The sequence below is a fragment of the Panulirus ornatus genome, chromosome 9, assembly GCF_036320965.1.
Source record: "Panulirus ornatus isolate Po-2019 chromosome 9, ASM3632096v1, whole genome shotgun sequence".
Classification (NCBI taxonomy): Eukaryota; Metazoa; Arthropoda; class Malacostraca; order Decapoda; family Palinuridae; genus Panulirus; species Panulirus ornatus.
Window position 1 is genome coordinate 4,256,315 of NC_092232.1, and position 17,500 is coordinate 4,273,814.

General features: G+C 51.2%; 1 protein-coding gene across 8 annotated transcripts in view; it reads right to left on the reverse strand.

Annotated features, from left to right (window-relative positions):
* Positions 1-17,500, reverse strand: part of corn (microtubule-binding protein cornetto) — a 313,717-nt gene that overhangs the window by 110,035 nt on the left and 186,182 nt on the right. Inside the window, exon 1 of one of the 8 annotated variants that reach the window (XM_071664555.1) lies at positions 5,250-5,406. The exons of the other annotated variants lie outside the window; for them this stretch is intronic. The gene's annotated coding sequence lies outside the window, so the exon portion shown is untranslated. Of the gene's footprint in view, positions 1-5,249; positions 5,407-17,500 lie in introns of those variants that run through there. 8 annotated transcript variants of the gene reach the window in all.

Sequence of the window (17,500 nt, forward strand, 5' to 3'; positions counted from 1 at the left end):
CTAACTCCCGAGCCCTACACGCCGGAGCTGTCCTTTTTTTTTTTTATTATTATTTATCCTCTCCCAAGCGTGCATAGGGCATCCCTGACCCTCATTCTACCTTATTCTAGTCTGCCACCTCTCTCTCTCTCTCTCTCTCTCTCTCTCTCTCTCTCTCTCTCTCTCTCTCTCTCTCTCTCTCTCTCCACCATATCTTACGTCGGTAAGTCTCTCCCACGCAAGTCACTAAACGGCTCCCATTGGTATACACCAACACTGTTCAAAGTTAGCTCAGGAAAATATCACAAATGAAAAATACATCGCTACGGAAAGTGTAAAGAGCTGCAGATGGGAAGGTATGATAACACGGAATGAGAAGATAAGGCGCGGGGAGAACCGTAAATATCTGGCAGCTGATACACACACACACACACGGCAACAATGATGATGATTTCCAAATGGCGTCCGTCCACTTCAGGGGTTTGGAGAGCGACTGAAGATGTGCAATGCTCTATACCCATTGAGGAGGCGACGTGCGCGGCGACGCATCATGGACACGTGCATATACATACATACACCAGGGAAGGTCTAGTCCCTACTACACTCACGTTCCCAGACCTAAGACGAAGCGGACAGGCAAATGGTACGATCAAAGAAAACAAATACGAACAGATCTGCTCTTAAAGGAAAACTTGCGAACTATGGGATCGTTCTCTTGTGGCGTTCATGAATGAACGAACTTCAGGCGTTCCTCTCTTCTTCAGTCTGGTACGAACGGCTGAGCTGCAGTGGGAAATCAGGGCCTTGAGTAGTAGCAGTGCTGCTGGCTGCGGCCACCAACAGTCTGGTCGATAAGGTATCACTGAAGAAAGCCTGGCTGGTGGATGGCTGGGGGCCGCAGTGCAGGGAGAGGCTCAGCCCCAGCCTACCCTGTGCTTGGCGGCTCCCGGTAAAGCCATCATCACCAGCTTCCATCCACTCCCACCCCACCCACACCACCATCCAACCTTACTGCCACACTCAGTATCGCCCCTCCCTCCCTCACCCTCTTCTCTCTTTCCCTTCCTTTCCTCAGACAAACACTGACGTTTCCCTCCTCCCCGAACCCCCACATCCCGCCACAGATCCCCTACATCCCTCCACCTATCCCCACATCCCTCCACCGACCATAACTCTGCCCTCACGCCTGTCTTCCCTCAACAATCACTCCCCCCCGAAACAAAAATACCACCGCCGCCTCCTGGTTGCTCCTCCCTCCCCACCACCAATAATTCTCTCCCTTTCCATCACCAAAGCACCACCGCCCCTCCTCCTCCTCCTCCTCCTCCTGCACCCTCCCCCTCCCCCACCATCAACAACGGCAAACCATCACCTCCTCCTCCTCCTCCTGCCGAACCCCCACCCCTCCTTCACCCGAACCATCACCACCTCCCTAAACTAGCTGTCTCCTGCCCGCCCCCAACCCATTTACGTCCCTTTAAAATACCTCCCACAAGGTGGGGTGGGCGCTAGCGACCCAAGGATGCCCCCCCTCCCCCCCCCACTAGCGCCGCCGACCCCTCTCCCCAATCATCATCCTTCCCATTCACACAACACCTTCCTTTTTTTCCCCCAGGAAGACCCAGGCAGCAGCACCCACCACCACGCGCTTCCCACGTCAACCACCTCCTCACTGTCTTCATGGGGGAGGGGGGGCGGGGGTGCCATGCGACAGCCAACCAGCCAGCTGCTCCCCCCACACACACACGGCAAGGCTGCGCTACAATCAGTAGCCGGGGGGAAAAGAGGATGGACTCCCTCCTTTACACGAGACCTACAAATCTGTGCGTCATGCGCCTTCATGACGTGTGTGTGAGAGAGGCGTCTGCTGGAACAGATGTCTCTGGCGTGGCCAATCCCACAAGATCAGGCAACTCATGACACCCACATCATCACAACCACCTCCACATCCACAACTTCCACGCTCGTCACAACCTCAACCAACATCACAACCTCCACATTCTCATAACTTCAATCCCCGTCACAACCTCAACCAACACAACAACCCTCACATTCACACAACTTCAACCCTCGTCACCACTTCGACCACCGCCACAGCCTCTACATTCACAACTTCAACTCTCGTCATCAACTCAACCATCATCACAACCTCCGCATTCTCACAACCCTTGTCACCACACCACACAACCCTTACAGTCACAACTTCAAACCCCTCTCATACGATAGCCAGCAAAAGAGCAATTAACGTAAATTTGCTTCAGAGAAACTTCGAGAGTTAAAGGACAAAGCAGACGTCAGTATAAAGCGTATATTGCTGAAAATAGCAAAAAAGAAACCCTCGGGAGTTTTACAGTTACGATAGAAGCAAGTGAGTCATTATCCAGTCAAGTGGTGCATTAATTAAGGAAAACGGGGACTTGCTCCTAGACAACGAAGCCATGGCAAAACAATTCTTCAAATGACTTTTCTGCATCCGTATTTACGATCTAGACACAACCCTTGTCCCTAATCCAGCTCCAAAGATAGGAGAGGAAAACGTTCTTCAACCAACAGACCTAAAAGCTGAAGAAACACAAACTATCAGCAAGCTATGGAATAAAAATAAACAAAACGGCAGGCCCGGATAAGTCCTATCAGAGGACATTGAAAGGGGGAAAAATGAGAGAGTTAAGCCCTTGATGACGGCCCTTTTTAAACTAGTCACTTATTACAGGAATATAGTCCAGATGAGTGGAAGTTTACCCAAAATAAGTAATAATAAGTCACTGGCCCGGATATTATCATCCTATATGACGTCTGTAGTTGGAAAACTTATGGAAATCATCGTCATTCGAGATAGATTCACTAACCATTTAGAGGACCACTACTTCGATAGACGAATTCTCAGTATGGTTCTCGACGAGGTTCGTTCATATATCTGACAAATCTGCTCGATTTCTTTTGAAATATAATCAAAATCTATGACGAAAATAAAGCAGATGATGTCATTTTATCTATATTTTCAAAAAGCATTGAATAAGGTTCCACATCAAAGGTTAAAAGCAAAAAATAAGTCAATGAAATCATTCTTACTCTTTACAATTCATGGGTTCGTCCACATCTTGAATACTGTGCTCAATTTCGGTCACCTGTCTAAAAAAAAAAAAAAAGACAAAATGAAAAGCTACCAAGATTCCCGTACCTGAATCTATTCAGCTTAGAAAAGAAGAATCAAGATGTGATCTAACACAAGTATTGAATATGATCAAAGGCTTTGATAATCTTGATCTATCGAGTTACTTAAGACTTATTACTCTCCGATTCTACTTGTAGTGATGGATACAAACTTGTGGGCAAACATTTTACCTCGAATGAGGTGAGGTACTTTTTCTTCAACAGGATTGTTAACACTGGAACAAACTGCCTTAGATTAGAGAGGTTGAAAAGAGAACTGCAGATGCGTTTAAGAATGGACGTGATCAATATTTCCCTTCAAGTCCACGACTTACATTATTTGCTCCTCCTTAGTCACAATGTCAATTTCTAGGTTATCATCTTTGAATTATCTGTATACCGTCTAATTCTTACCTCACTAATCTGTGAGTTTCTGACATCTTCCACGATCAGCCTCGAAAGGACCCAGAGATCTGTTGCTGTCTGAATTCCTTTGTATTCCTTTATATATCAACCACCTCTACAAGTCACACCTTCAACCCTCGTCAACACCAACCCATCATCACCACCTTAACAATCTCACAACCCTCGTCACCACCTCGGCCATCAACACCACCTCTACACTCACAACTTCAACCCTTTTCACAACCTCGATCATATCCACGACTTCTACAGTCCACTCATCCCGAACGCTTGCCACCATCTCAGCCATTATCACAAACCCTCCGCTGTCACTACTTCAACACCTGGTCACCACATCAACCCTCACCACCAACCACAACACACTACGATGCTCTCTCCTCTCCTCCCAACACGTCACGATAGCAAGATGTCTCGCTCGTCCTGGGTCACCACAGAAAAAAAAAGGGGGGTTCATGAATAATACAAGGGAGAGACTTCCGTTCTTTGTCCTGCAACATAACCCAGGAGCAAAGCCTGGAGCTGTGGTCCCCTCCCAGACCAACGGGCAGTTCCTAACGCCCACGTCTTCCCGCGTTGCTGATGTCTGCATCGATTCGTCTCTCAGACGCTCTGGTGATTTTCGGGGTATCGGCAGCGACGGGGCAGTCAGTGTATCAGGTCACTACCCGCACACCAGCAGTATTCACACCATCATACGTGACAACACACAGGTGTTTTTTCTTTTTTTCAGCAACCTCGAGGCAGTAATTTTGAACATTCCAACGGCTTTCCTATCGAATGGCTTTGTGAAATCAGAGTCAAAAGTTAGTGCTGAATACAATAGGGGAGGGGGGGGGGATCTAAGTTTACATGTGTAACCTAACAGGTGACTCATATGTAATCTGACAGGTAACTCACATGTAACCTAACATTGATTTGTGCCGGTAACTCCGGCAAACAGGTAACTCATCTAACTTTAGAATTAACTCAAAAGGTAACTCGTACACTGCTGTACTCTCCATAAAAACGGATGCTGAACCCATCCTGTACCGTGCTTGTCACTAACACGAGGATAAACAGGGCGCCCCTTAGCCCACCTCTGTAACTCGTCCTATATAACGCTAACACCCACGTAGCTCCTCCGTACACTCGTCTCGTATCTGTGTTGCTATGTCCACACTACAGCAGGCATGGGCAAACCAAAGCAAAAGCTAATCACAACGCTTTCAAGCCCCTCACACCAACAGGCACCTGAGGCATTATGGGTACGGGCAACACAAGATGTGACCAGATCTGAGGTTATGTTTGACTTTTCAAAACTGTTGGTGGTGACCTGTTCTCCCCTCGCCCTCCCCCTATACAAATGTGGACAACAGGGGTTTAAAAAAAAAATGTCCACCTCAGATCTACGCATGCAACTGACAGAAGATTTCGTTCTTCTACTGCTACCTCAACATCCACTGATGCCACTCATCGCCTCCACCATTTCGTCATATCCCTCCGCTTGTTGGGCAAGCTTGGCCCGGTAGACATGATCCTCCCTCTCCATCATGGTGTATACCCGCGCTGATGACGCCGATATTCAGGGATATGGCAAGGTTTTCGCACCACACTAAGATCGTTTCCCACAATATGACCTCAGGTCTAATAAACAACTAATATGTCACGTCGTGGTTGTATACACCCTGACAGACTCAGCCAGCAGAAAGTACTACCTTACGATGGTGTCGGAGGCCTCCTGCCGCACAGCTCGGGGCTGGGACGAAGCTGCTATGGCGCTTCTATGCTGAACTAGGCTGTCGGAGGCCGCAGTCGCCCGTTTAGGCCTTACTGATGACCTCCTCCTGCGCACTCGGGCTCCCCAAGCGACGGAGGCGCCCTCCGCGTCAGCAGTTCCAGCCCCTCACGCTGTCCAAATACGGGGGGGTCATGAGGCGGCTACGGGCGTTGTGGGGGAGGGTGTCACCTGGCGCGGCGATGCACTCTGAGGCTTCACACTTCAACACACTGATCCTCACACCACTCCTGGTGCATGCCGAGGCTTCCACCCGACGCCACACTCCTACCACACCTGCTGCTTCCACCCTCCACCGTGCCACACCCGAGACACACTGATCATCCCTTCTCCCGACGAGGCTTCCTGCCACTACTGGTTCCCTACGTGACCTCCACCACACCACACCCCACCACACGCTGATCCTCCCTCACACCACGCCACACCACACGCTGATCCTCTCTCTCACACCACACCACATCACACGCTGATCCTCTCTCACACCACACCACACGCTGATCCTCCCTCACACCACACCACACGCTGATCCTCCCTCATACCACACCACATCACATGCTGATCCTCCCTCACACCACACCACAAGCTGATCCTCCCTCACACCACACCACATCACACGCTGATCCTCCCTCACACCACATCACACGATAATCCTCTCTCACACCACACCACACGCTGATCCTCCCTCACACCACACCACACGCTGATCCTCTCTCACACCACACCACACCCTCCCTCCATTCCAGGCTTCCCCCTCCCCTCCACCTCAACACCATGTTACGACCGTCACTCACGTGTCTCCCTCAGGCAGCCCTGCCTCGCGTCACCCTCGGCATGTGTTCACCAGTCCCCTGACGACCTGTTCTCCCTTCGTCTCTCCCTGCCTCACCCGGGCCGGCTCTCCCTCAGCTTATGCCTGTTTCCACCAGCCTCTCACACCCTACTCTTCCACACTCTCCCACAGAGCCGTCTCCATCGCTCCCCGCCACCCGCCGTCTCCCCCAGAAGCCCTGCCTCACCCCGTAGGCCTCTCTTCATCTCGCGTGTGCCACACGAAGCCGCCAGCAGCAGCTCCCCTCCCTTGACTGAACATATCCCTCACACTTTTCCATTTCCTTCCCTCCCACGGCCAACAATCTCACCGCCTCTCCTTCCCCTACCACCATCTCTTCCCTCATCCGTCGAATCCACAAAAGAAAAAAAATCGTCTTTCTTACGAGATTTTTCCGCCACTTTTTAAACACCGTAGTCACTTGTTTCTACCAACACACATGCAGGTCTCTGCTCTCCGTTACGGAAGTACCTAATCACTCCGGTACGACCCCACGACCCCGAGCTACGACGACGTGACCAGACCATCGTACACAAGGTTAGTAACGTCGTATTCGAGGATTGTAACGTTGCGCCCAAAGATCGTACCGTCACTCTCAAGGATCGCACCGTCGCGCCCAAGGGTCGCTAAGTCGCATTCAAGGATCGTAACGTTGCGCTCAAGGATCGTGCCGTCACGTTCAACGGTCGCACCGTCGCGCTTAAGACTCGTATTGACGCGTTCAAGCGTCGTGCCGCCAGTGCTCACACCTTCGTACCGTTGCGTTCAAAGGCTCGCGCCCTCGCGCTTAAAGTCTCATTCTGACGCGCTATCTCAAAGGCCTGACTGGAAATCTCAGGTTGTACCCTTCCCTATCACTCTCAGGTCTTCACATTCTCACAGTCCCTTCCCTCTCACTGTCCCTCCCTTAACAGCTTCCTTCATATTCTCACTGTCCCTCCCTTAACAGCTTCCTTCATATTCTCACTGTCCCTCCCTTAAGGGCTTCCTTCATATTCTCACTGTCCCTCCCTTAAGAGCTTCCTTCATATTCTCACTATCCCTCCCTTAAGGGCTTCCTTCATATTCTCACTGTCCCTCCCTTAAGAGCTTCCTTCATATTCTCACTGTCCCTCCCTTAAGAGCTTCCTTCATATTCTCACTGTCCCTTCCTTAAGAGCTTCCTTCATATTCTCACTATCCCTCCCTTAAGGGCTTCCTTCATATTCTCACTGTCCTTCCCTTAAGAGCTTCCTTCACATTCTCACGGTCCCTCCCTTAAAACCATGCCCCGGGGAAGCAACACAGCCGGCAAATTACCAGCCCTCCCCTCCCCCTCTCCTCAACAACCACAGCGTCAAGCAACACAGACTTGTACCTCAGCTCAGCCCAGTGGTCAAGCAACGCCGGGTATTGCCTGTTATACGTTCTTTAAATATCTACACCTGTTCTAGTTCTCTGCATAACATTTGTACATGTTCTTCGTTCTTTACATACGATAAACACCTGTTCAACGTTCTCTGGCAATTATAAATTTAAGTTTTTCCGCAACATAAAAAACTGTTCTTTGTTTTCTTATAAAACATTCATTCAAGTTCTATGTTCTTCGCATAACATATATGTACATCTGCTCTAAGTTCTTCATACAACTCTGGCACCTGTTACACGTTCCATGCGTAACAATCGTGCATGTTCTAATTTCTGTATGCAAGAACTGCACTGTACCTGTTCTACTACGTTCTTTATATCTACACCTGCTCTGCGTTCAGCCAGACACGCAGCGACTTTCAGACAACAACGTAGAGTAGTCGAGGAGCTTTATATCAGTGACTCTACACCAGCATCTCTCAAAAGGAGAGTCGCGATTGGGATGACACAGAGGCGTGGGGCGGGCGAGCCATCAAAGCCTTAATTAAACAAAGACCCTTTGTGACACCCGTTTTCTTTTTTGCGCTACCGCTCACACGATGAGCATGGGCTGCGCAGCAAACTGGTAGGCGATAAAGGCATTCGTTGTATCAATCGTGTACGCTGAGCTAACGGAACAGAAATATGTGGTGTTATATTCCCCCCCCCCCTTTTTTTTTCTTTTACGTTGGAGGCTCCAGTCACGGACGAAAGTCCACATCAAGGGCCGAGCCTTCATTGGAATATAGTGAGCTTAATGAAAGAAAACAAAAAAGGGACAAGGGAAAGTATTGGAGAATTTTGGAAGAAATGAGAATAAGAACTGTCCTTTGAAATGTCCCTGGTCATTCCTGGAATATGAGAGGGGCGGGAGTTAGACAGCTTCGAGGTGTGTGTGTCGGGAAAGAAACAGTTATCAAAACGGCCCACCCTCATAAGTTGCCAACGACCAAACAGTACTTAATGTGACGCAGCAGCTTGCCGAGTACTGCGGGGTGGAGGCACACAAGCAGATCTAGCCAGTGTTGGAGGCACAGAAAACAAATGTAGCTAGTGGTGAGGGCACACAAGCAGCCAGTTTTCGTGTGCGTAAAGAAAACAAGAAAAGCCCACACTCCGCGCTACTTTTCTTCATTCATCCACCTACCCTGTTGTAGCAGTTAATCGTGGGCTAAAATTAAATCCCCAGGCCTCTGTTTGTTTACACCGGTTGGTACAATAACAACGGGGGAAGGGTCACCGGTAGATCAAGGCGCAGTAGACGCGGGGCAAAGTCCGGCTGACATAACACTGCTTTAGAGGGAGAGACTCATAAATCTCACTAAGGGAAACTCAAGTACATAACGCAAATACAGAAGGTCACAGGGAGGCCCCGCAGTCCAGGTCATGCTCACCAGAGCCCATTTGTTGGTTCGATCCTAGGCGACAGCTTGACCCGAGCAATACGCAACACCGCTCTCCTCTGGAGTCAAGTCTGCCAAAAGACATTTCTTATCATTTATAGGCACAGGGAGGGGACATGGGGCGCCAAGGCAACATCAACGTAAGTGAGCTGCCTTGTTCTCTGATCACTGCATTACACTGTGTGTGTTTAACACCATCATCCACACCTTCTACCACCTCCCTCATCGTGGCAAGGAAGTAGCGACACCGGACCACACGTACACCCACCGAAGGTGCTGGTCAGGAACACGTCATAAAGCACACACCTGACAGCCACTGGCTGACGAAAAACTCGCTCCTCTCCTTCCGGAGCGCCCGCCCTCGCGAGGAGGTTCCGTATCCCTTCTTCCCCTCCCTCCTCCACGCCCGACACACACAAACACACAAGCTATGCACACTTCTCAAGGTGATTCATCAACCTTGAGACCAGAGGAGCAGGAGGGTGCAATGCGTGGCCTCAAGTTAACAGTCGAGTACTGAATATCAAATATCACACAGGCCAGTGGTGGCTCGGGGGCACCACCAGTTCTTGTTGATGGTGTGTGTGTGTGTGTGTGTGTGTGTGTGTGTGTGTGTGTGTGTGTGTGTGTGTGTGTGTGTGTATGCTTGTAGGGTTGTGTCAACAGCTGAACTCCTGCCGTCCACGTCTGTCCTCCCCTAATGAAAAGTGAGGAAGCAGACCCTAACAGTGTCGGTGTAAGACGTTCCCACGACATCTAACGAACCTGTTGGGGGAAATCAGTGCGATGAGACGTGCTCGTGTTTGTGCGTGGAGGGGACAAGGGACGGGGACGACGGAGTGGGGACTCGGGGAATGGGGATGGGAGGGGAAGGAGGGTGCAGGATGGAGGAGAGGAGTAGATTTACGTGTTGGACGGGAGGAAGTAGTGAAGGGTGTCATCTGGCGGAGGTTGGCATCACGACCCGACCAGGAAGACGTCCGGGCGAGGACCGGGTTAATTGACCCGTTCCTCCCCCTCCCCACCACAAGGCTAATGATCCCCCCCCCCCCCTCCTCCTGTCGGTCTGCCGACCCCACTGTCCACACAGTCGGTCGGTCCATCCCAGCTTGTGGCGCTTCCTCCGCCAACGCCCGGCACCCTTGCCTCCCTCTATGTATAACACACCGCCTGCATATCATCTGCATAACACGGTCTTGGGCCGACAAGGTATCAGAGGGGGGGGGTGTTCCGTTCCCCCCACACCTCCTGCTACCCCCATGACCCCCCCCCCCCCAACCCGGCTGGATCTAAAAAGAGGTTCCTCACACGGGTCACCTTTCATCCGAGGGGAGGGGGGGGGAGTGACGTCAGCCGTCAGGAGACACGAACTGGTTCATCAGCTGAACTGGACACGGAAGGAGGAGGAGCTGCCTTGCCTTGCCATGCACCACAGGAGGAGCTGCCTTGCCTTGCCTTGCCTGGCCTGGCCATGCACCACAGGAGGAGCTGCCTTGCCTTGCCTTGCCATGCACCACAGGAGGAGCTGCCTTGCCTTGCCTTGCCATGCACCACAGGAGGAGCTGCCTTGCCTTGCCTTGCCATGCACCACAGGAGGAGCTGCCTTGCCTTGCCTTGCCATGCACCACAGGAGGAGCTGTCTGCCTAACCTACCATACACCACAGGAGGTGCTGCATGACCGCCAGCTCTACCCTACCCTACCATGCAACACAAGACCACACGGACCAAGACGACGGTACACACTCTGTGCGGTACCCTTGGAGGGAGAGCGTCACCTCCCCCCTCGGCCACCACAGGGTTGGTGTGAACATAGGCGACTCCTTCACGATGGCCTAGACCTCGGTCTCCACTCCGGCCAGGTCCGGGCTCACCTCACCGCATCAGGCGAGGTAGCAGTGGGCAGTTCTCTCCCCTGGGAAAGGAACCTAACTAACCTCCACCCCATCAAACACCTTCATCTTGAAGATCATTCGACAATTCAATGACGGTTCTACTTAGATCAATGTTCACTGCTATTTACAAATGTCCCCTCTAACTCTAATTCATTCTCATAATCATCATAACTGATATAATCTTCACGATTTTCTTTCGTTCAAATCTTCGTACAATCTTCTCCCTCTACGCCAGACCTGGAGTTTAGCGCCCCCTCCAACTACCATTCCTCTTGTTCGATACAGTTGACTCCCACGGTCCACGCCGGCCGCCTGTGCGCACCGTAGGAACACAAGTGTGTGTGTGTGTGTGTGTGTGTGTGTGTAAGCCCGGCATTGTCACCTTCTAGTGACCAGCCGCCTACAGGAATTTCCCCCAACTGGTGCAACAATGGGGCACCTGACCCCTTATGGCCCACCCATGTAATCCACCCATTCAACCTGGGCCATCCGAGCGCACGAAACTTTGATGAAAGTACACATGGGGCATCTGGCTAGTGGTGCGCCTGTATAATGCTGCAATAAGCACTGAGGTGCGCCCGTATAATGCTGCAATGAGCACTGAGGTGCGCCCGTATAATGCTGCAATGAGCACTGAGGTGCGCCCGTATAATGCTGCAATGAGCACTGAGGTGCGCCCGTATAATGCTGCAATGAGCACTGAGGTGCACCTGTATAATCCTGCGATGAGCACTGAGGTGCGCCCGTATAATGCTGCAATGAGCACTCAGGTGCGCCCGTATAATCCTGCACTTACCGTCACCAGATTCTAACACAGCACCAGCCTCCTGGACCTCATATCTCTGACGTCTGACTGCATCTCATAGTTTAGACTCCTCATATACCTTGAGGATCGGCCCTCATCCAGACGCTGCTACACCACCTCATCGTCTCAAACCTCGACCTCACACCACTCATTTTTCTTAATTCGATTCCTGGCCCTTTTCATTCCTAGAAGAGGCTGGTTTATTTCATGATCAGTCTAAACGCTTCAATTCGGGAAGTTACGTCCTGACTTACGATGCTTCGCAGGCCGTCTTAAAATCTAACTGAGGGAGTTATGTCCAGACTTACGATGCTTTGCACCCAGCCTTAAAACTTAACACGGGAAGTTACGTCCTGACTTACGTTAGTCTGTGGTCAGTGTTAAGTTACGTCCAGACTTATGATGGTTTGTGGTCAGCGTTAAGTTACGCCCAGACTTACGATGGTTTGTGGTCAGCGTTACGTCCAGACTTACGATGGTCTGTGGTCAGTGTTCAGTTACGTCCAGACTTACGATGGTCAGTGGTCAGTGTTAAGTTACGTCCAGACTTACGATGGTCAGTGGTCAGTGTTAAGTTACGTCCAGACTTACGATGGTTTGTGGGGTCAGTGTTTAAAAACTTAACTTGGGAAGTTACGTCCAGACTCATGATGGTTTGTGGTCAGTGTTCAGTTACGTCCAGACTTTCAATGGTCAGTGGTCAGTGTTACGTCCAGACTTACGATGGTTTGTGGGGTCAGTGTTTAAAAACTTAACTTGGGAAGTTACGTCCGGACTTAAGTATTTTATAATCTACCTTATCTTGGGAAGTTATGTCCAAACCCAGGATTATGTTCGTCCATAAAACTTAACTTGTCAAGTTATGTCTTGATGTTAGAACCACAGAGGCACTTCCACTGGTCCACCAACACTACTCCATCGCCACGATTCCACAAATCCACCAACACTACTCCACCAACCACCGCCACTCTTCCACCAATCGCCATTATTCCACCAACGGTGCTCCACCACCCTCAACCAGTCCACCTACCACTACACCACCATCACCACCACCAATCCACTACCACAATTCCCCCGCCCACCACCAATCCACTACCACAATTCCCCCACCCACCACCAGTCCACCATCAATGCTCCACCAAGCACCCCCCCAACCCCCCCCCCCTCCTGGTTGAGTGCCATGGCGTGGGGAGGCGGGCGATCGTAAAAGTATCCCCCCCCCTCCCACCTTTGATCGTCGCCCAAAGAGAGTGCCCTGATCAAAATTTCGCGATACCCACAGAAAACACAAAGGAACTCGTCTTCTTAAACCAGTTGAACAAGCATGCTGAGGTCACCCACCTGTTCTGAAAGGTATTCATTTCTTCTACTAAAAGCCTGGCCCAGCCCGACCCCCTCTAAAACAGGCTTTACGAGTAAACTACAGCAGTTCAGGAACGATATTATGAACCGATTTAATACGAAAAGATAAAACCGATGTGTAATTAAGTTGCGATATATAGTAAACACACACACACACACACACACACACACACAATTCTTTAGCATTGCGGTACGAATCTTAAGCACTATGGTACGATCTTTGAAGATGACGGTACGATCCTTGAGCACAACGGTACGATCCTTGAGCACGACGGTACGATCCTTGAAGATGACGGTACGATCCTTGAAGATGACGGTACGATCCTTAAGCACTATGGTAAGATCCTTAAAGATGACGGTACGATCCTTAAGCACGACGGTACGATCCTAGAGACGACGGTGCGATCCTTGGGTACGATATAACCTGGCCTTTGACCTGACCCCAAAAATGACCCGGCCAACATACCCAGTGGTCGCCCTGGCGTGCTCAAAGATCGTCGTGCTTCAGGGTCGTACCTTCATGCTCAAGGACCGTCATACCTCATGGTAGTACCGTCAAGCTCAAGGACCGTCGTATCTCAGGGTCGTACCGTCATGCTCATAGGTCGTCGTACCTCAGGGTCGTACCGTCATGCTCAAGAACCGTCGTACCTCAGGGTCGTACCGTCATGCTCAAGGATCGTCGTACCGTCGTGCCTCAGGGTCGTACCGTCATGCTCACAGATCGCCGTGCCTCAGGTTCTTACCGTCATGCTCAAGGACCGTCGTACCTCAGGGTCGTATCGTCATGCTCAAGGACCGTCGTGCCTCAGGGTCGTACCGTCACTCTCAAGGACCGTCGTACCTTCGAGATGACGGAGGAGTCGAATCGTCAACGCTGAGTTGTGTCAGCCATGCACGTAGGTAGGCGCACCGACCGGGCCCAGCCAGGCCGCACACCTCACCGGGCAAACGCGTCTCACTCGCTAATCCTCAACACAATAACTGCATCGGCAAATATGGCGGAGCAACTCGAGGCTCATCATCACCCGATACGCGTGGAAAACACTGGCCCAACACTTGGCCTTACCCGGAGCCGTCCGCCTCGATCCCCGGCCCTCCTACAGGGACCCCGCGCCCAAACACACACACACACACACACACACACACACACACACACACACACGGAGGCGAGAGAGAGAGAGAGAGAGAGAGAGAGAGAGAGATGGTTGCTCCTCCTCTTCGTTGCCACGCGACGAACGAGTCTTCTGGACGCGTCCCGCAGCCTACTATGGTCACATCAGCAGCCACCGTGTATTGTAAGGCGACGTCTGGAGGTCCTCATTATAAATCACCGTTCTGAAGGTTCAGTGAGTGGCGGGGGAGGAGATGTGTCGTCCACTGGTTCATCCGGTGTCTCTGTGCTTCGAACTCTCCGGGTCCTGAATGCTGTAAAACGCACTCTTCCCTATACCAAAAGCACCCTGTGCTCCTCGGTGGAGTCGGCATACTTAAAGTTACGTACGTGTCTTGTATGACAAGAGTGTGAGGTCATCCCCAACACAAGGTGTTAGGGACCTGACCTTTTCTGTATTGAATACACTCGTAACATGAACCGTCGAGTCAACGTTTTGAGTCCACAGAAAACAGATCATCCCAATCTATTTCCAGTATGGACTGCAACGTCCGGGTCAACATAACTTGAATCATCTCTACCTGTTCCCAGTATGTACGTGTCTGTCTGGATCCACGGAAGCCATAAAATGTCCTTTAATGTATATGTTTTCTTAACGAAGGTAGTATGTCACCGGCCTCGTCCAGTAATGCCTCCAGTTTTTCCTAATCTGTTTCTACTGCTCTATTTTCCTATCCTGTTTCTATTGCTAGATTTAGATATATATATTTTTTTCTGCTTTACAGATCAGACTCGTCTTGAAGCACCAGTCTCTCCTGTCATTCGTCCTTCCCACGTGCTGAAGACAAAGCAGCCGCCGCCTGGGGCTGGGGGCCCCTCTCGCTGTGGACGCTCGCAAGGTTCGTACTACCACGTGCACCCCCCCCCCCCCAGGTGCCACCAGAGGTCCAACGTTCCCATCTTCGTCAGGAAAAAAAAAACCAGGTCACCAAATCCCATCGCTCCAATATCTCTTCATTTCTCCGACGTGCGAGAAACCTGAACAACGTCCTTTTTATCACGAAGTTCCTTCCTGTCGTTGTGTATCTCCTTCGTTCCTCCATGGGGACGGTGAACGTCCCGTCCATTATGACGTATTCCTCCTCCCCTCTGGTGGCCTGCTCAAGCACTACAGTCATGCCCATGAATACGTACCTTTTAGTGTCTTCGCTGGACGCGACGATTTCTTTACCCTTGAATAATCCGGTCATAAAACACACGAGGCTACAGGTTTTCTGTTTCTGCGAGGGGGAAGGAAGAGCGCCCTCCTTCCCTCCCTCCCTCTCTGGGTGGAGGGGCAAGGACGGAACCAGTGAGGCAAGGAGATCCAGAGAGCTTAACACAACAACACAAGGACGTCTGACCTGGCGGGAGACCGCGCGAGCCGAGACGGGGGCGACCATGAGAGATGATAGGTACGAACGAGGCGGGGAGACGTGTGTGTACACCTTGACTGTCTACACTGAGGAAGTGATGGGTGTGCGGCGCTGCGTGCCACAGGGCAGCAACAGCCTTCGTCAGGGGCGTGGTAGAACGCTCTCGTCAGACCGGCCGTAGTGTCCTCTCGACTTTGTAACAAGAGGGAGGCGTCGGTTCGGGGCTATGACGAGGGAGGAGGGAAAGTTCGATGGAAATTGTGTGAGGAATACCCCCTGATCTCTCTGGGATGAGCCTCATCATCGTACCCAACCTCATGATCTGTCTTGCGGCGGGTGAGCGGCATTCATCCATTAGTCATCCGTGACCCTACCAAGCATCTATCATCATCCGTGACCCTACCACGCATCTATCATTAATCAACTCGAATGTCATCCATCACTTGGAGGTTCTCTACGTAGCCTCGTACAGAGTCATCATGTACGTGACTGGCTACCCATCTTAATAAAGTGTACCACACACACACACACACACACAAGCCTTCGTCCTCAGCACCAGCAGGTGAAGGCCAGGGAGGAGTCATGACACAGACGACGGAAGACGTCGTCCTCCAAGTGTCCAACAAAAAGGAGTGTGTGTGGTCCGTATGACAGTTCTTCCCACGGGGGTGGGAGAAGGGAGTACGAGCCACACCACACCACACCGCCGTCCTTGGCCTGCCAACGGCGCACCTGGACATGGCATACCGGCGGGAGAGGGAAGCCCTATGTGGCGGGTGACAGCGCACGTCTTCTAACACCCCGAGGCCACACGCCTGAGCTGAAGTGTGTTTCAGAGAACAGTCTTGTGGTTTCTCCTCCAGGTCCTCGACCGGCAGGTCATTATTGGATCTGGAAACACCTTAGAAAAACTCAAGACATAATTCCTCCTCCCCCACCCACCCACCCACAACTCAAGACAAAATTCTATAACCCTCTCCTCCCACTCCCACCCACTCCACTCCAGACAGACTTCAGTCAACTCATAAATATTTCGAGTATATTTTCCATGTCTTTTTCTCAAGAAGCTGTGTGCTTGTTGAGACTTCAGATTTTCAAATGACGTAAAAAACATGCATTTTAACTTTCCTCCCCGGCTGTTTTAAGCTTATATGAGAATACTTCAGAGCCGCAGTTGACCTGGTAGTTCACAGGAGAGCGGGGAGAGAGAGAGAGAGAGAGAGAGAGAGAGAGAGAGAGAGAGAGAGAGAGAGAGAGAGAGAGAGAGAGAGAGAGAGATGTGCCAGGATGCTTTGGCCTCCTGCTCCGTGGGAGAGGGGACAGACTTCATGAACACCACCACCAACATATTCGCCACCTAAGTTCCGGCAAAAACATTACACCCACTCGATAATGAGGAACTTTTGGGGGCACACAAAAGTCTGACCCACATGGGTTCGAACCCTGGTCGCGCCACACCCAACCCAGGTGTTCATATTTTTTTTTTCTAACCCCCTTGGGCCCGGTCGATAAACGAGTACCTGGCTTTGGCTATGGTGTGTGTGTGTGTGTGTGTGTCTTGTTTACACTGGGGTGACCGCAGCTCCGCCACAAGCCTCTCCAGAGACTCGCACACTTATTGGTTCACGAGAGAGAGAGAGAGAGAGAGAGAGAGAGAGAGAGAGAGAGAGAGAGAGAGAGAGAGAGAGAGAGAGAGAGACTCAATACCAGCTGTGGCATTGAGGAGGATCAATAACAACCAGCTGTTGCACTGAGGAGGATCAATACCAGCTGCTGCAGAGACGAATGATCAGTACCAGCTGCTGCAGTGTCAGGAAGCTCAATACCAGCTGTTGCGGAGAGGAGGATCAATAACACTAATCATTACCATCTGTGTCGGGACGTGTGGATCCGTCCGTCTCAGCTGGACTCACCAGCTGGTCAACCAGAGTGTGTGTGGGGGGAACCGGTACGCTTACCTGCAA